The sequence below is a fragment of the Schistocerca cancellata genome, chromosome 5 (assembly GCF_023864275.1).
Source record: "Schistocerca cancellata isolate TAMUIC-IGC-003103 chromosome 5, iqSchCanc2.1, whole genome shotgun sequence".
In the NCBI taxonomy this organism is placed as follows: domain Eukaryota; kingdom Metazoa; phylum Arthropoda; class Insecta; order Orthoptera; family Acrididae; genus Schistocerca; species Schistocerca cancellata.
In genome coordinates this window covers 203,691,619-203,707,928 of record NC_064630.1, presented here as the reverse complement: position 1 = coordinate 203,707,928, position 16,310 = coordinate 203,691,619, and positions in this window count along the sequence as shown.

The following is a 16,310-nucleotide window of genomic DNA, read 5'->3' as shown; positions in this document are numbered from 1 at the left end:
AGGACGGCCCCACCCTGCCGAGGAGGCGCACACGCGCACGGCGCCCGCCTATCACTGCGCACACACATGCAGCTGCCGGCCGGCGTTACCCGTAAATGTCGCCACCTCCGTCTACATCTGGCGCCGGGTCGACTCGTGATAAGATACGGTGTCGTAAAACTAAATGTACGTAAATCTGTAATTTTATCTTGTAACTCTTCCATTTTGTCCGTGTTTGCATAGAAAAACAACAATATCAGAAATTAAGTCCGTCTTGGTGCCAAACACCTTGTTATTCGTTTATTTCTTTATTCTACCCAAAATAGTTTCGGTGACAAATATCACCATCATAAGTGTTTTTATTTCTCTTTCTTTAATCTAAAACATGCAGAAAATAGGATGATTATTCAAACAAAGTGGCACATTATTACATTTTTACTATTCTTTTTTTGAAATGGAGTTTTCTATGGATTCTTTCATACTATCTTATTTATTGTATGTTACAGCATGTTTTTGAAAATTATTGTCGGTGTTTCCGACATATTTCCTGTGCGCTTTTTTTCTGTTGCCGTTTTTACTCAGCGAACATCATGTCATCTGCAACTGTGTGAGCGGCTGTTAGTAAACAAAATACTAGAAGGTGAACATTTCGTATTACATAGAGTTTTTGATTTTATTATAATGTTGGTTAATCATCTTTCCTGATATACTGGTTTGGTACGTGCGTCTGTATATCGTCAGTGGTTGCTACCACTCTGTATTGTGCTACAGCGTGATATACATTGAAGAGCCAAAGAAACTGGCACACCTGCCTACGAGTAATATCGTGTAGGGCCGCGCTACCACGCAGAAGTGCAGCAAAACGACGTGGCATGGACTCAAGTAATGCCTGAAGTAGCGCTGGAGGGAACTAACACCTGAATCCTGCAGGCCTATCCATAAATCCGTAAGAGTACGAGGTCGTGGAGGTCTCTTACGAACAGCACGTTGCAAGACATCTCAGATATGCTCAATACTGTTGATGTCTGGGAAGTTTTATGGACAGCGGAAGTGTTTAAACTCAGAAGAGTGTTGCTAGAGCCTGTCTGTAGCAGTCCTGGACGTGTGGGTGTCGCATTGTCCTGCTGGAATTGCCGAAATCCGTCGGAATGTACGATGGACACGAATGAATGGAGATGAACAGATACGATGCTTACGTACGTGTCACCTGTCACAGTCGTATTCAGACTTATCAGGTCTCCCATATTACTCAAATTGCACACTGCCCACACCGTTACAGCGACCCCCTCCCCCCCCCCCCCCCCCCGCCCACACCAGCTTGAACAGTCCCCTATTGACATGCAGGTTCCTTGGATTCACGAGTTTGTCTTCATACCCGTACAAGTCAATCCGCTCGATACAATTTGAGACGTGACTCATCCGACCAGCCAACATGTTTTCAGTCGTTAACAGCCCAATGTCGGTACCGACCGGCCCAGGCGAGGGGTAAAGCTTTGTGTCGTGCAGTCGTCAAGGTCGCACGAGTGGGCCTTCCGCTCCGAAAGCCCATATCGATGATGTTTGAAACACGTATGTAACATAGCAGCGATGGTGAGGCACGTTAAAATCTTTGACCAGAGAGCCTATAATCGTAGTTAGTCTGCGCTTGACCGCGCGAGTGTTGCAAGCAGTTCGGCAGTACTCGTCGAGTTGAGCAGTTCTGTTGTAGTCGTCATGTAGAGCAGTACAGTAGTAGCCGTCGTGCAGTACGCTAGTAGTCGTCATGCAGAGCGGTCGGTCAGTAGTAGCAGCCCAGTGCGGTTGTGTGATGTAGTCTGTGGGCAACACTGGTCAAGATGCTGAATGAGGTATATTGTTAATTAAGGTAATCATCAGATAATGTAAAGTTTATTTATTGTAATTAATTTCCAACAAGTGCCCCAATAATAATTCTGATTTCAAAAGCAATTTTACAAAAAAAAATTTATTTAATTGAATTAACGATTTCATTCCACTTCCCTTAAAGACGACTATCAGTTAAATTACAAAAAAAACGAATATTATTATTTGCAATGCAGTTCCTCCAAGCTGTGCGCAAGAATAAGAGCAGAAATTTGACTAGCAGTTACAATGAGGTAAGAATTTAATTCTGATTTGCACAGGGCCAAAGACCGATATTTCAGTTTAATTGAATTATCATAATCACTGAGATTTCATTAGCACTGAATTGTTTTTCATTATTTTTGTGGGAGCTTACACCAGAGTCAGATAGCGAATTTCACATTTTTGTTGCCTTTGTCAGTACATGTCATTGCGGGAGGTTACACTTGGCTCCCATTTTTATTAAATATGGTCATTCCTTTAAAATTTTTGTGGGGAGGTTACACTGTCTTTGTCTGATATATTTTGTACTCGGTGCATGTGCACAACATTTAATTTATGTACTGAATTTGAATATTCTGTAAATTGTAAAAATTTCTTGCGATGGCAAGTCCAAATGACTCACCATCGCTGCCAAATTTTTGCCCCCCCAGTGGAGGGTTATGAAACACGTATGTAACATAGCAGCGATGGTGAGGCACGTTAAAATCTTTGACCAGAGAGCCTATTTTCGTGGTTAGTCTGCGCTTGACCGCGCGAGTGTTGCGAGTAGTACTCTGTCAGTAGTCGTTGAGAGCAGTTCAGTAGTGGTCTGGTCCTGTCACGGTCGCGAGCGAGACGCAGTCGGGGAGCGTCGATATGGCATTCTGGTCAAGATGCTCAATGAGGTATATTGTTAATTAAGGTAATCATCAGATAATGTAAAGTTTATTTATTGTAATTAATTTCCAACAAGTGCCCCAATAATAATTTTGATTTCAAAAGCAATTTTAGAATAAAAATTTATTTAATTGAATTAACGATTTTATTCCACTTCCCTTAAAGACAAATTTCAGTTAAATTACAAAAAAAAGAATATTATTATTTGCAATGCAGTTCCTCCAAGCTGTGCGCAAGAATAAGAGCAGAAATGTGACTAGCAGTTACAATGAGGTAAGAATTTAATTCTGATTTGCACAGGGCCAAAGACCGATATTTCGGTTTAATTGAATTTTCATTGTCACTGAGATTTCATTAGCACTGAATTGTTTTTCATTATTTTTGCGGAAGCTTACACCAGAGTCAGATTGCGAATTTCACATTTTTGTTGCCTTTGTCAGTACATTTCATTGCAGGGAGGTTATACTTGGGTCCCATTTATTATTATATTTTTTATTTAAATATTTCTGTGGGGACGATGTTCCTTCTTGGCTCCATTTCTATATAATATTGTAGTGTAAATTATTGTGGGGAGGTTACACAGTGTGCGTTTCTTCTTTCAGGTCAATAATCCATTTTGTATTTTTTCCTTGGAGAAGTTTTTCATGATACTTTCTAAACCTGTTACTTATTATACCTGTTCTAGTACTTGCATTTTTTTAACCCATTTGTGTTTATCATTTATAAATGTGATCACATATACTGCCTTGTTACATAACCTTGCTACAGCTGACTCATGACGAATGACGTTACACATTTTTGATTTACAGGAACAACCCACTACCAATTTTTTTTTCTCTTCTTTTTTCTCTTCTTGCTTTCTCTTATAATTACCAAACGCAATGCATTGCTAACAAAAAATGTATTACCAGTCCCAAATAGTGATACCAGTTTGAGAAAGTTCTGAATAATACTGATCAACTCTGAATAGTATGTCACTTCAGTAATGACTTCGTAATGATACAAAAAAATATATATATAAAATAATGCTTTGTAACTGGCTAATAACTGCCACTGTTTATTGTAATGAGACTACTTATAATGCCCATGATTATTAATGCTATGACTGTAATTAGCTGATTTTTAATAATGACTTCGTAAAGATCTGAATAATACTGAATGATGAACAATGTTTTATTCTATTCAATACTTGATGGCCACTGAGTGCCAATAATTAATGTCACTCAATGAATTATGTTATTAATTATGCCATTAATTAGCTCTTGTTTTCAATGTTGATACTTTGTAACTGGAAAAGAATATGATTCTTACTATATTGAAATGACAAATGATTAACTATGCTTTATAATTGGGAAAGAATGTGTTTGTTTAATAATGCTTTGTAATTAGGAAAAGGCTAATGATTATTACTATATTGGAATAACAAATAATTAATTAACGATGCCATACTTTGTAACTGGAAAAGAATGCGATTGCTTCATAATGCTTTGTAATTAGGAAAAGGCTAATGATTATTACTATTGAAATGACAAATAATTAATTAACGATGCCATACTTTGTAACTGGAAAAGAATGCGATTGCTTCATAATGCTTTGTAATTAGGAGAAGGCTAGTGATTAATACTATTGGAATGACCAATGATTAATTAACTATGGTATACTTTGTAACTGGAAAAGAATGCGATTATTTAATAATGCTTTGTAACTAGGAAAAGAAGGTTACTGATTCTATGTAAAACAATTAATGAACATTTTTCTGTAATACTACATACTTGGTACAGAAATGTTCAATCACTGGGCTATGAATGCCGCAAACTACTAATGAAGACTGTAATTGTCAATATTATGTGACTTAATGTCCTTCACCTCATGAGCTAACTACCCTGAATTACTGCAATGTCCATTTGTCCTGTCTATCCTAGTGATCATGGAGCACTATCTTTGGTTTTGCACTAATTCTACGTTGGTGTGCCTTGTAAGAGCGTGGTGTTGACACGACATGCTGTCCACCACCGTGAGCGATGAAGACGTTATTATTGTCCCACTGTTTGGTGTACCTAGTGTACTGCCAAAATGAGAACATGGAACATTAGTACGACAGTTCAGTGTCTTGGCTACACTGGTAAATTCTGATAGGAAAAGAACTTCAAATTGTGTCACTTGGTGTTATACTTCTGTGGAAAGATATGGACTTTCAGAACAGCTGTGTGCAATCTAAAGTGCTACAACCATGATGCGATCCTTCCCTTTCCTATCCTAATTCTTGTCACATAGTGAAAATCATTTTTTTGCTAACGTTATTTATGTTCATGGGTTATACATTTTTTTTGATTCGCTGAACTCCAGTGCGAGTACACTTATGTCACTTGTCGATATGATTTTTTGCCATTATGTTTATTTATTGCAAAAATGCCTAAGACATTTTTTTCGATTTGTTCTCAAGTACAGTATGTGCACTCTTGTCTTTAATATTGTATATACATTTTTTTATTTATTATTTTTTTAATGATATGTTCTGAACTACAGTGCATGTGCACTTATGTTGTGTGTTAATATGTTTTCTACTGAACTTCAGTGCCTGTGCATTTTCAATATGATTTGTACTTATTCTGTATATTCAATACTTCAGTACGTATGCACTTATGTCATTTGTTACTAACTATATATACATTTCGTAAATTGCTAATATGTTCTCAACTCCAGTGCGAGTACACTCATGTCACTTATCAACACGATTTTCTGCCATTCTGTTTATTTGTTCTGAAAATGCTAAAGAATTTTTTCAGTGCGTGTGCACTTTGCTATCTGTCAAATAATTTGTATATACAGTTTTCTGATTTACTACTATGTTTTGTACTCACATCCTGTCTTTGTCTGAAATGTTTTGTACTCGGTGCATGTGCACAACATTTAATTTATGTACTAAATTTGAATATTCTGTAAATTGTAAAAATTTCTTGCGATGGCAAGTCCAAATGACTCACCATCGCTGCCAAATTTTTGCCCCCCCAGTGGAGGGTTATGAAACACGTATGTAACATAGCAGCGATGGTGAGGCACGTTAAAATCTTTGACCAGAGAGCCTATAATCGTAGTTAGTCTGCGCTTGACCGCGCGAGTGTTGCAAGCAGTTCGGCAGTACTCGTCGAGTTGAGCAGTTCTGTTGTAGTCGTCATGTAGAGCAGTACAGTAGTAGCCGTCGTGCAGTACGCTAGTAGTCGTCATGCAGAGCGGTCGGTCAGTAGTAGCAGCCCAGTGCGGTTGTGTGATGTAGTCTGTGGGCAACACTGGTCAAGATGCTGAATGAGGTATATTGTTAATTAAGGTAATCATCAGATAATGTAAAGTTTATTTATTGTAATTAATTTCCAACAAGTGCCCCAATAATAATTCTGATTTCAAAAGCAATTTTACAAAAAAAAAATTATTTAATTGAATTAACGATTTCATTCCACTTCCCTTAAAGACGACTATCAGTTAAATTACAAAAAAAACGAATATTATTATTTGCAATGCAGTTCCTCCAAGCTGTGCGCAAGAATAAGAGCAGAAATTTGACTAGCAGTTACAATGAGGTAAGAATTTAATTATGATTTGCACAGGGCCAAAGACCGATATTTCGGTTTAATTGAATTTTCATTGTCACTGAAGTTTCATTAGCACTGAATTGTTTTTCATTATTTTGCGGAAGCTTACACCAGAGTCAGATAGCGAATTTCACATTTTTGTTGCCTTTGTCAGTACATTTCATTGCGGGAGGTTACACTTGGCTCCCATTTTTATTAAATATTGTCATTCCTTTAAAATTTTTGTGGGGAGGTTACATGTTTCATTGAATGGTTCGCACGCTGACACTTTTTGATGGCCCAGCGTTGGAGTCTGCAGCAATTTGCGGAAGGGTGGCACTTCTGTTACGTTGAACGATTCTCTTCAGTCGTCGTTGGCTTCATTCTTGCTGGATCTTTTTCCGGCCGCAGCGATGTCGGAGATTTGATGTGTTACCAGATTCCTGATATTCACGGTACACTCATTAAATGGTCGTACGGGAAAATCCCCACTTCATCGCTACGTCGGAGATGCTGTGTGCTATCGATCGTGCGTCGTTTATGACAACATTTTGAAACTCACTTAAATCTTGATAGTCTGCCATTGTTGCAGCAGTAACCGATCTAACAACTGCGACAGACACTTGTTGCCTTATAGAGGCGTCCTGGAGCGCAGCGCCGTGTTCTGCATATTTACATATCTCTGCGTTCTGAATGTTCATGTCTGTACCAGTTTCGTTAGCGCTTCAGTGTAGACTGAGGACTCTTATGCTATAAGCTGTTTTGTGCTTTGCCCCTTTTGTTAATGGCCCTCGCCCTTCCTTGTAACTTTTATAATTTGACTTTTAATAGTCAGATATTACTAATTGCTGCCGGCCGCGGTGGTCTAGCGGTTCTAGGCGTGCAGTCCGGAACCGCGCGACTGCTACGGTCGCAGGTTCGAATCCTGCCTCGGGCATGGATGTTTGTGATGTCCTTAGGTTAGTTAGGTTTAAGTAGTTCTAAGTTCTAGGGGACTGATGACCACAGATGTTAAGTCCCATAGAGCTCAGAGCCATTTGAACCATTACTAATTGCTAGTTGTGATTGTTGGCCAAAGATGCAGTATGGCTTCAGTTGGTATGGTGTGTTGTTATCATTTAGGGGTGTGTGTATGATGTTTGTAATCGGCGTGTCTGTAGGTACTTGTGTGTGTGTCTATCCGTTATCTTTGGTTAGGAATTCAATACAGTTTTCTATGAAATATTTATGTTTTAAATGTGTTCGTTTATTTAAAATGTTATAGAAAATGTTACTGAATTTTTAAGCAAAGGCAACGGGTAGACACAAGCAACTAGCTACAGGCACATCGATTAGAAAGATCATACGTACAACCCGAGTCGTTAACAGCATCACACCATAGCAAATGTAACCGTATAGCATTCTTGGCCAACTGCCTCAGGTATCAGATTCACAAACCTGACGTTAAAAGGTCAAATTATAAAAATTACTGAGAAGGAGAACAACAGGAGATAGTCTGAAGATATCATTGCAGCCGAAATGCATCCACTATAATAAAAATATCCATCACAATAAATACGTTGAACTCTTAAAGTAGCAATCTCTACTTTATTACACAATTGGTTTTCGTTACTGAAAGTCACTACCGACGTATGTATTACACATAATTACGTTTTAGCTAACGATCGTACTGTGAGTATACCAGGCTCTTTGGTATGCCATTTGCGGGGGCAGATTTTTCTATTCTGCTTTCTGATGTATAGTCACCATGGAATGTGGTGATTCATATTTTGTGTTTCGCAACTCCTATTACAGGCCACTAGGGGCTGTATAGTTGGACTAGTACATAAAATTTTAATAAGAAACTGATTTCAGGAAATTTACCTTTTGGATATAAAATTAGTTTGAAGATGCGATCACGTTCAAAAACGAAACAATCGTATGGCGTTACTGGCTGGGACACACCGTCTGAGGTGCTTCAGTGTTTTCCATGCTGTCTTCTTCGAAGTTTGCATTTCAGGGTCATCCTTACTCGTGTTTATTCATCAGTCTTCTCCGACACAACGCAGTGTCGGTTTCTCAAATTCTACTGTGCGAAACATTTGTCGACAAACATGTCCAGCTCTCCGTGGCATGAAGAAAGTTTCTGTTCACAACGATAAATTTCTTCCAGTTTGGATGTCTCCTGCTATGATGTTCTTTGTTATGTAAATTGAAGGTGGAGGGAGGAGGCAGAAAACGAAAGGGAAGGAACTAATGATATCAGCAGCATCGAGACTTTATGCGAAATGAGCTGCGGCGAGTGAAAATTTGTGCTGGACTGGGTCTCGAATCCGTGATCCCCTACTTACTGGACAATTGCGTTAACCACAGAGCGTTTCGGACGCAGGATTTATAGGAAATGCGCCACGAAGCCGCACTCCTCGTCCATGTCTTTCGCGCTCGCTAATTTTAAATTCCCACTGGAGGTCGAACGTAGACACGCATCAGCATTGAAGGTTGTGAATCCATAGCCCATCGAGGCGAATCAGTTATATATGAATGCATGATCGTTCTTTCGGATATGTCCGACACAACAGACAGCATGTAATTGTATAACTATTCCATTTGCTTATCCGGCTGCTACATCGTGCAGAAACGTACAATAAATTCATGTTTGCAAGTTCCGCTAAAAAGCAAAGCTCCACCTTTGACAGTAGCCATGAACGGTTGACAGTGACAAACTTCGCCGTGGCCACATCATAGACTGTTACTGTGTATTGTTTTTCAGCATATCGCCACCATCGAGAAATCAGACAACTGTCTGTCATAAAATACAAATGGTTTACAAGTATTTGTAACGCAACATTACTCATTCGATAACTAGTGGCGCTCGGAACACTTGTTGTCAACTGTTCTTTCATTACCTTAGAATAAGTTAAGGTAATCTACATATCTAATATATGATCTTGTCTCCAAAAGAATGAAACACTCAGTTTACTTCTTATATAATAAACCATTACGAAATTGCGGAATTAAATGATCTGGCTATGACTCGACTGCTTAAGGATTATCCATATAATTGCAAATAATAATTAAAGACCTATAAATGAGAGTACTAACATAATTGCCGGCCGTAGTGGCCGTGCGGTTCTAGGCGCTACAGTCTGGAACCGAGCGACCGCTACGGTCGCAGGTTCGAATCTTGCCTCGGGCATGGATGTGTCTGATGTCCTTAGGTTAGTTAGGTTTAATTAGTTCTAAGTTCTAGGCGACTGATGACGTCAAAAGTTAAGTCGCATGGTGCTCAGAGCCATTTGAGCCATTACTAACGTAATTAATCACATTGCACAAGACATGAAAAACTATTGATTAAAAAATTATCGACATAAAATCTACAATATTATTAATTATTGATGAGAGTGCAACAATTAGGTAATATCACCTTTAATAATTTATGTAAGAACCAGATTCTCTGACATGATAGAGCCTACAAGTACTTTCATTGGTGTACTTGAGCTAAATAATGTAACAGGTGAAGGTATTTGTAATACCGTGCTAATTTTGATATATCAACATTTTGTTGATGAAGCACTAGCAAACTTTTTATTTCATAAAGAGCATATTACGAATCTGTCACGGCTGTAACACATATGTTTTGGCTACTAGTTACGATCCGACTGGTTCATTCTCAAGCATGACCCGCTGAGGCTGCTCTGAAAATGCCTGTCTTAATGACAACCATCTAAATTGGCAATACATGTATCACATAGTGACTGTAGATAAACCTCACAATATACATACGCTCACTATACAGGTTTGATTCTGGCTAATGTAATGAGCGGCGTATGTTGTGATATTTATCTAACGTCACAGTGTAGCCAATTTTAGATGGTTCTGTGGAGCCTCTGTGGGTCAGGATTCAGAATGAAGCAGTCGGTTTGAAACTAGTAGCCAAAGTCTATGTACTGTAATTATGACACAGTTGTAATAAACACTTCATGCTGGGCGGGGTAGCCGCGTGGACTAGGGCGCCTTGCCACGGTTTGCGTGGCTTCTTCCCGCCCCCCTCGACCCCCCCCCCCCGCCCCCCCCCCCCTCCTCCCCGCGTTGGGATGTTCGAGTCCTCCATCGGGCATGTGTGTGTGTTGTCTTTAGGGTAAGTGAGTTTAGGTTACATTAAGTTGTAATGTGTAAGCCTAGGGACCCATGACCTCGGCAATTTGCTCCCATAAGAACTTACCACAAATTTCAGTTTCAACCCTTTAGACAGTTCTTCATAGTACGTCTTCCATCTCTCTAGGCTTACCAGCTGTAAGTTTATACTACTTCTGTCATTTGCTCTTAGCTGTTTTGTCACCTTCCACGATTCTTTGGGCCTGAGGCATTCACATCTGATGTCAATTAAGAGACGTATGTTTTGGGAGTCAGTGTGATTCCAACGTTTTTGGTGCAGCCGACTTTGACCCCATTAAGTTCATATCTTCCATCTTGAAACTAGAAAGAACATGCATTACGTGCGCGATGCGATGTCACCGCTACTGCTGGAGTCTTCATAGACATAACTACCATATAAGAAGCCCTTGCTTGGAACTGTGAGACTATCTTAATGTTGAATAAGTATGCTTATCTCATCGTTATTATTAAACATTGCTGAAGCAAAAGATATGTGAGAATTTCAAGATAGGTGCTCTACTGCAGGCAACAAACACGACGCAGAAATCCAGGAGACAACAACAGTGGAGGTACAGGATATTGTTAAGCATTTCTGACTAATGGTATGCTCGTCATATTGAACTGGAGTTGTTAATCGAATGACATCATTGTGAGGTTTCAGTCCTTAAGAAACTCGTATTTCTTGTGTGTTACCATAGTCTGCTTTCGCTGCAAAATGACACTGTATTTATACTCTATATGTGCGCTGCTGCTTATGAGGATGTATCATAATTTCCTCATCGCAGAAATCGAGTAGATTTACTTTCTGATCTTTTATATTCAGCACGAAATGGTCTAATATCTGAACAGTCACTGGGAGGTTTGTTACATTGCTAGGCGCCTCCACAATTTTATAATCTGGACCCACTGTAGGGAAGAATTCGTAATGTATAGTCTGGATTAATCTGTTAAGATACGAATTCATCACGATATTTCACTCAACACGAATTGTATTCACTGGCAGTATATCCGCTTGCAGATTTGACTCATAAATTTTATCAGTATTATTCTCCAGCAGTCGACTCCTCGAGAAATCCTGATGAACGTTTATGGCTAAAGTCTACTGTCTCTTCTGTCGTTTTTATATCACCTTTAAATGTATTTAATTTGCATATAGCTCAAACCTTTTTACAAATCATTTTGTACAGACATTTAATACATCTATGTTGTAGGAGTCAGGAGATGTTAATACAGCTTCACCACTTCTTAGATGTAGTTTATTGTTTGTCTCAGTACTATTGGCTATGCTATTGTGTATTTGTAGACCGATAAATGCAATACCCCACTCCAACTTGGTTAGACGTACTGGAGGAAAGTAGCTAGCTTTTAATGTAGACGATTGTTATTTTAAAGTTAGAATGTTCGACATCACATCTAAACGTCAGCTGATGCAATGAAGTGCGTATTGCTTCTTTTTATACAATTTTTAGGCAAAGCATTAGACATAGATGACCAAGGAGAATGAATTGAGGTCTAAGTAGCATTGAAAATTGTAGACCACGTGGGACTTGTCGGTAAAATAACGAGACAGTTCTTCTGGAGGTCTCAAATCTATGAACTAATCAGAGTGGAAGATGTTTTTAAACAACACGATCCAGTGAGCCCCATATCCCCCTGCAACATCTAAACAGAGCTGCCCACATGCTCTGGATTTCTACATCATCCTTCAGAATATATTCTGCAGAAGCACACCGCAAAATCTTGGGATCTTAAGGTTTGTGACGAGTTTGTAAGCAGTCTGTCTGGTAGTGTCGATATTTGCTTTTTTTAATGAACAACCCAAGCCCTTTCCTGTGCGTTTTAAATGTAGTCTTTCAGCCAGATCAATAGCACCCGTAGTCCCATTATGTCATTTAGGCTCCGGCAGTTGCTTCTCTGCGTTTTGTGCATTCCTTATTGCTTGAGCCGTGGCAGCCTCCTACTGACAGCCCAGTAAATGTAGGAGTTAGAAACAGAATTACTCCACCATATGTCTTAGATATTAGCAGAAACGTCTTTTTCTTCCGCTTTTCTACCTCTAGGCACCTTTTGCGTTTGCACAACTGATTGGATACAGATTTTTAAACATCCTGTAGATTTTTTCTCCTTGTTTAGTGAATGGCATTTAACTAACACCCAATTTAAGTTTGGTACACATTGCCTTACCGACTGTGAATGCAGCAATATATTGTCATACACAAATGTCCTTTCTTCGACGGATATATTTGGTTTTGTCAGTTAATAATCGGTCTATAATGTGACTATCTTTATTTCTGGCATAAGTAAAATCATGCACCTTGCATGCATCATCAAGTATTCCCCCATGACCACGAGCTAGACACTTTTTCAGCTTTCTTCCAGGCCCAAAGAAGCTGTATCCAGGGATATGAGGTTCATCAGGAAGGTCTATCGAGAATACCACCCACACCTCTGCTGATTGCTTCCTAGCACACATGGCAAGCTACTGTATGGTTTGAGATTTGTGTGTTCTATTATACACTCCTGGAAATTGAAATAAGAACACCGTGAATTCATTGTCCCAGGAAGGGGAAACTTTATTGACACATTCCTGGGGTCAGATACATCACATGATCACACTGACAGAACCACAGGCACATAGACACAGGCAACAGAGCATGCACAATGTCGGCACTAGTACAGTGTATATCCACCTTTCGCAGCAATGCAGGCTGCTATTCTCCCATGGAGACGATCGTAGAGATGCTGGATGTAGTCCTGTGGAACGGCTTGCCATGCCATTTCCACCTGGCGCCTCAGTTGGACCAGCGTTCGTGCTGGACGTGCAGACCGCGTGAGACGACGCTTCATCCAGTCCCAAACATGCTCAATGGGGGACAGATCCGGAGATCTTGCTGGCCAGGGTAGTTGGCTTACACCTTCTAGAGCACGTTGGGTGGCACGGGATACATGCGGACGTGCATTGTCCTGTTGGAACAGCAAGTTCCCTTGCCGGTCTAGGAATGGTAGAACGATGGGTTCGATGACGGTTTGGATGTACCGTGCACTATTCAGTGTCCCCTCGACGATCACCAGTGGTGTACGGCCAGTGTAGGAGATCGCTCCCCACACCATGATGCCGGGTGTTGGCCCTGTGTGCCTCGGTCGTATGCAGTCCTGATTGTGGCGCTCACCTGCACGGCGCCAAACACGCATACGACCATCATTGGCACCAAGGCAGAAGCGACTCTCATCGCTGAAGACGACACGTCTCCATTCGTCCCTCCATTCACGCCTGTCGCGACACCACTGGAGGCGGGCTGCACGATGTTGGGGCGTGAGCGGAAGACGGCCTAACGGTGTGCGGGACCGTAGCCCAGCTTCATGGAGACGGTTGCGAATGGTCCTCGCCGATACCCCAGGAGCAACAGTGTCCCTAATTTGCTGGGAAGTGGCGGTGCGGTCCCCTACGGCACTGCGTAGGATCCTACGGTCTTGGCGTGCATCCGTGCGTCGCTGCGGTCCGGTCCCAGGTCGACGGGCACGTGCACCTTCCGCCAACCACTGGCGACAACATCGATGTACTGTGGAGACCTCACGCCCCACGTGTTGAGCAATTCGGCGGTACGTCCACCCGGCCTCCCGCATGCCCACTATACGCCCTCGCTCAAAGTCCGTCAACTGCACATACGGTTCACGTCCACGCTGTCGCGGCATGCTACCAGTGTTAAAGACTGCGATGGAGCTCCGTATGCCACGGCAAACTGGCTGACACTGACGGCGGCGGTGCACAAATGCTGCGCAGCTAGCGCCATTCGACGGCCAACACCGCGGTTCCTGGTGTGTCCGCTGTGCCGTGCGTGTGATCATTGCTTGTACAGCCCTCTCGCAGTGTCCGGAGCAAGTATGGTGGGTCTGACACACCGGTGTCAATGTGTTCTTTTTTCCATTTCCAGGAGTGTAGAACTAATCGCGAGCGCTCACCCAACTGCTTTTCTTTGATAGGAAGCAAGCCATTTCACTAATGCCTTGCTCCATCCACATCTTATGACCAACTCTATGAGGAACTTCTATGGTTCAGAATTTTCTGTAATCGCTCTGTGCAAAAACTCTCTGTAATTTCTTTACTGTCGCTGTCCTTTGAGATGTAAGTTCCTGGGTTTGTGCAGCACATTGTGGTTACTGTAAATACCTCTGTTGACCAGTTCTGTGGGTAACACTTCTCAAAAGACCTTTTTTATTTCGAAATGTGATGCAAATCACCTACGTTGAACTTCTGACTGTGTGAATCCACCATCTTAATACGACTGTGAACTCTACTCAGAAGCCCATTGTCATCGACATCAATAGGTATTATCTTAATTCTATGATGAGTAGTCCAATTATATCTATCAATAATTTGTGGTAGAATGTATAGTCATTTGTCTGATCCACAAAGATTAAATTACATCCACATCTCATTTTTTATCATCCCGCTAAACCTTTCAATAATAACAGCTTTCTAATGTGTTGATGCTTAATAGTGGTTTATTTCATATCGTTCCGTTACTGTTTTGAAATGCATCTCGCAAAATTCGCCTCCATGATCGGTTTGAAAGCCGTCAGGACATCTATTTATTCCAGTCTGCAGGAACTGTCCATAGATCTGCACAACTTCATTCCCCATCTTTACCTTCACAGAGAGAGCCCAGGCAAATTTGGAATATGTAACTATCACCTATAAATTTACTTGAAACCTTTATTTTATCCTGAATGTCCTCGCATTTCTATGAGTTCATCTGGCCACAAATCATCCAATCCTAATATCACGACATGTCTGCACGAGAATGATTTGCACACTGCCCTACGGCGCTTGTGAAGTAATGTCTTCATATTTACTCAATGATATGTCTTTCTCAGTACTCTTAAATGACTGATATTATTTTATTTGCATGAAGCTGAAGCTGTGAGTAATTGTAATCACTCAATGATTTTGTTCAGATCATAAGCCAGAGGTACGTAACGCATCTTTTACACTGAACTTCAGCACCTTTGTCTTTGGTATGTGCAACTGCTAATGCGGGTTTAATTACATTCTTGTATTTATTGATGTATGAGGCTCTAATTCGTCCTTTTAATGTGTTGCCTTTACTTTGGACGTTATTTAAACTTAATATTTCACTATACACTTTTATCTCTCTTCGGAGATTCTTTCCGACATTTGAAATTTTTAAAAATGTTAGTTCTAAAAAAACAGCTAATATTTCAGTTTCCTTGTTCCCAACTTGTATTTCTGTCTTGGTTTAACATATTGGTTTCCTCCTGCTGACCTCATATGTTCTTTCTAACTTTGTATCACTGTATGGTTAATGAACGTTGTAGTAGCTCATCCTCCCACTTTTTCTTCTTCTTCCTCCTCTCTGCATCCATTCATTGTAGTGTGAGAGCCTTTTCAGACTTTCACTTACTGGTTTAAAAGCTTCTGAAAAAGTCTGATTTCACTATGTTGTTGTTGTTGTGGTCTTCAGTCCTGAGACTGGTTTGATGCAGCTCTCCATGCTACTCTATCCTGTGCAAGCTTCTTCATCTCCCTGTACCTACTGCAACCTACATCCTTCTGAATCTGCTTGGTGTATTCATCTCTTGGTCTCCCTCTACAATTTTTACCCTCCACGCTGTCCTCCAATACTAAATTGGTGATCCCTTGATGCCTCAGATCATGTCCTACCAACCGATCCCTTCTTCTAGTCAAGTTGTTCCACAAACTTCTCTTCTCCCCAATCGTATTCAACACCTCCTCATTAGTTATGTGATCTACCCATCTAATCTTCAGCATTCTTCTGTAGCGCCACATTTCGAAAGCTTCTATTCTCTTCTTGTCTAAAGTATTTATCGTCCATGTTTCACTTCCATACATGGCTACACTCCATACAAATA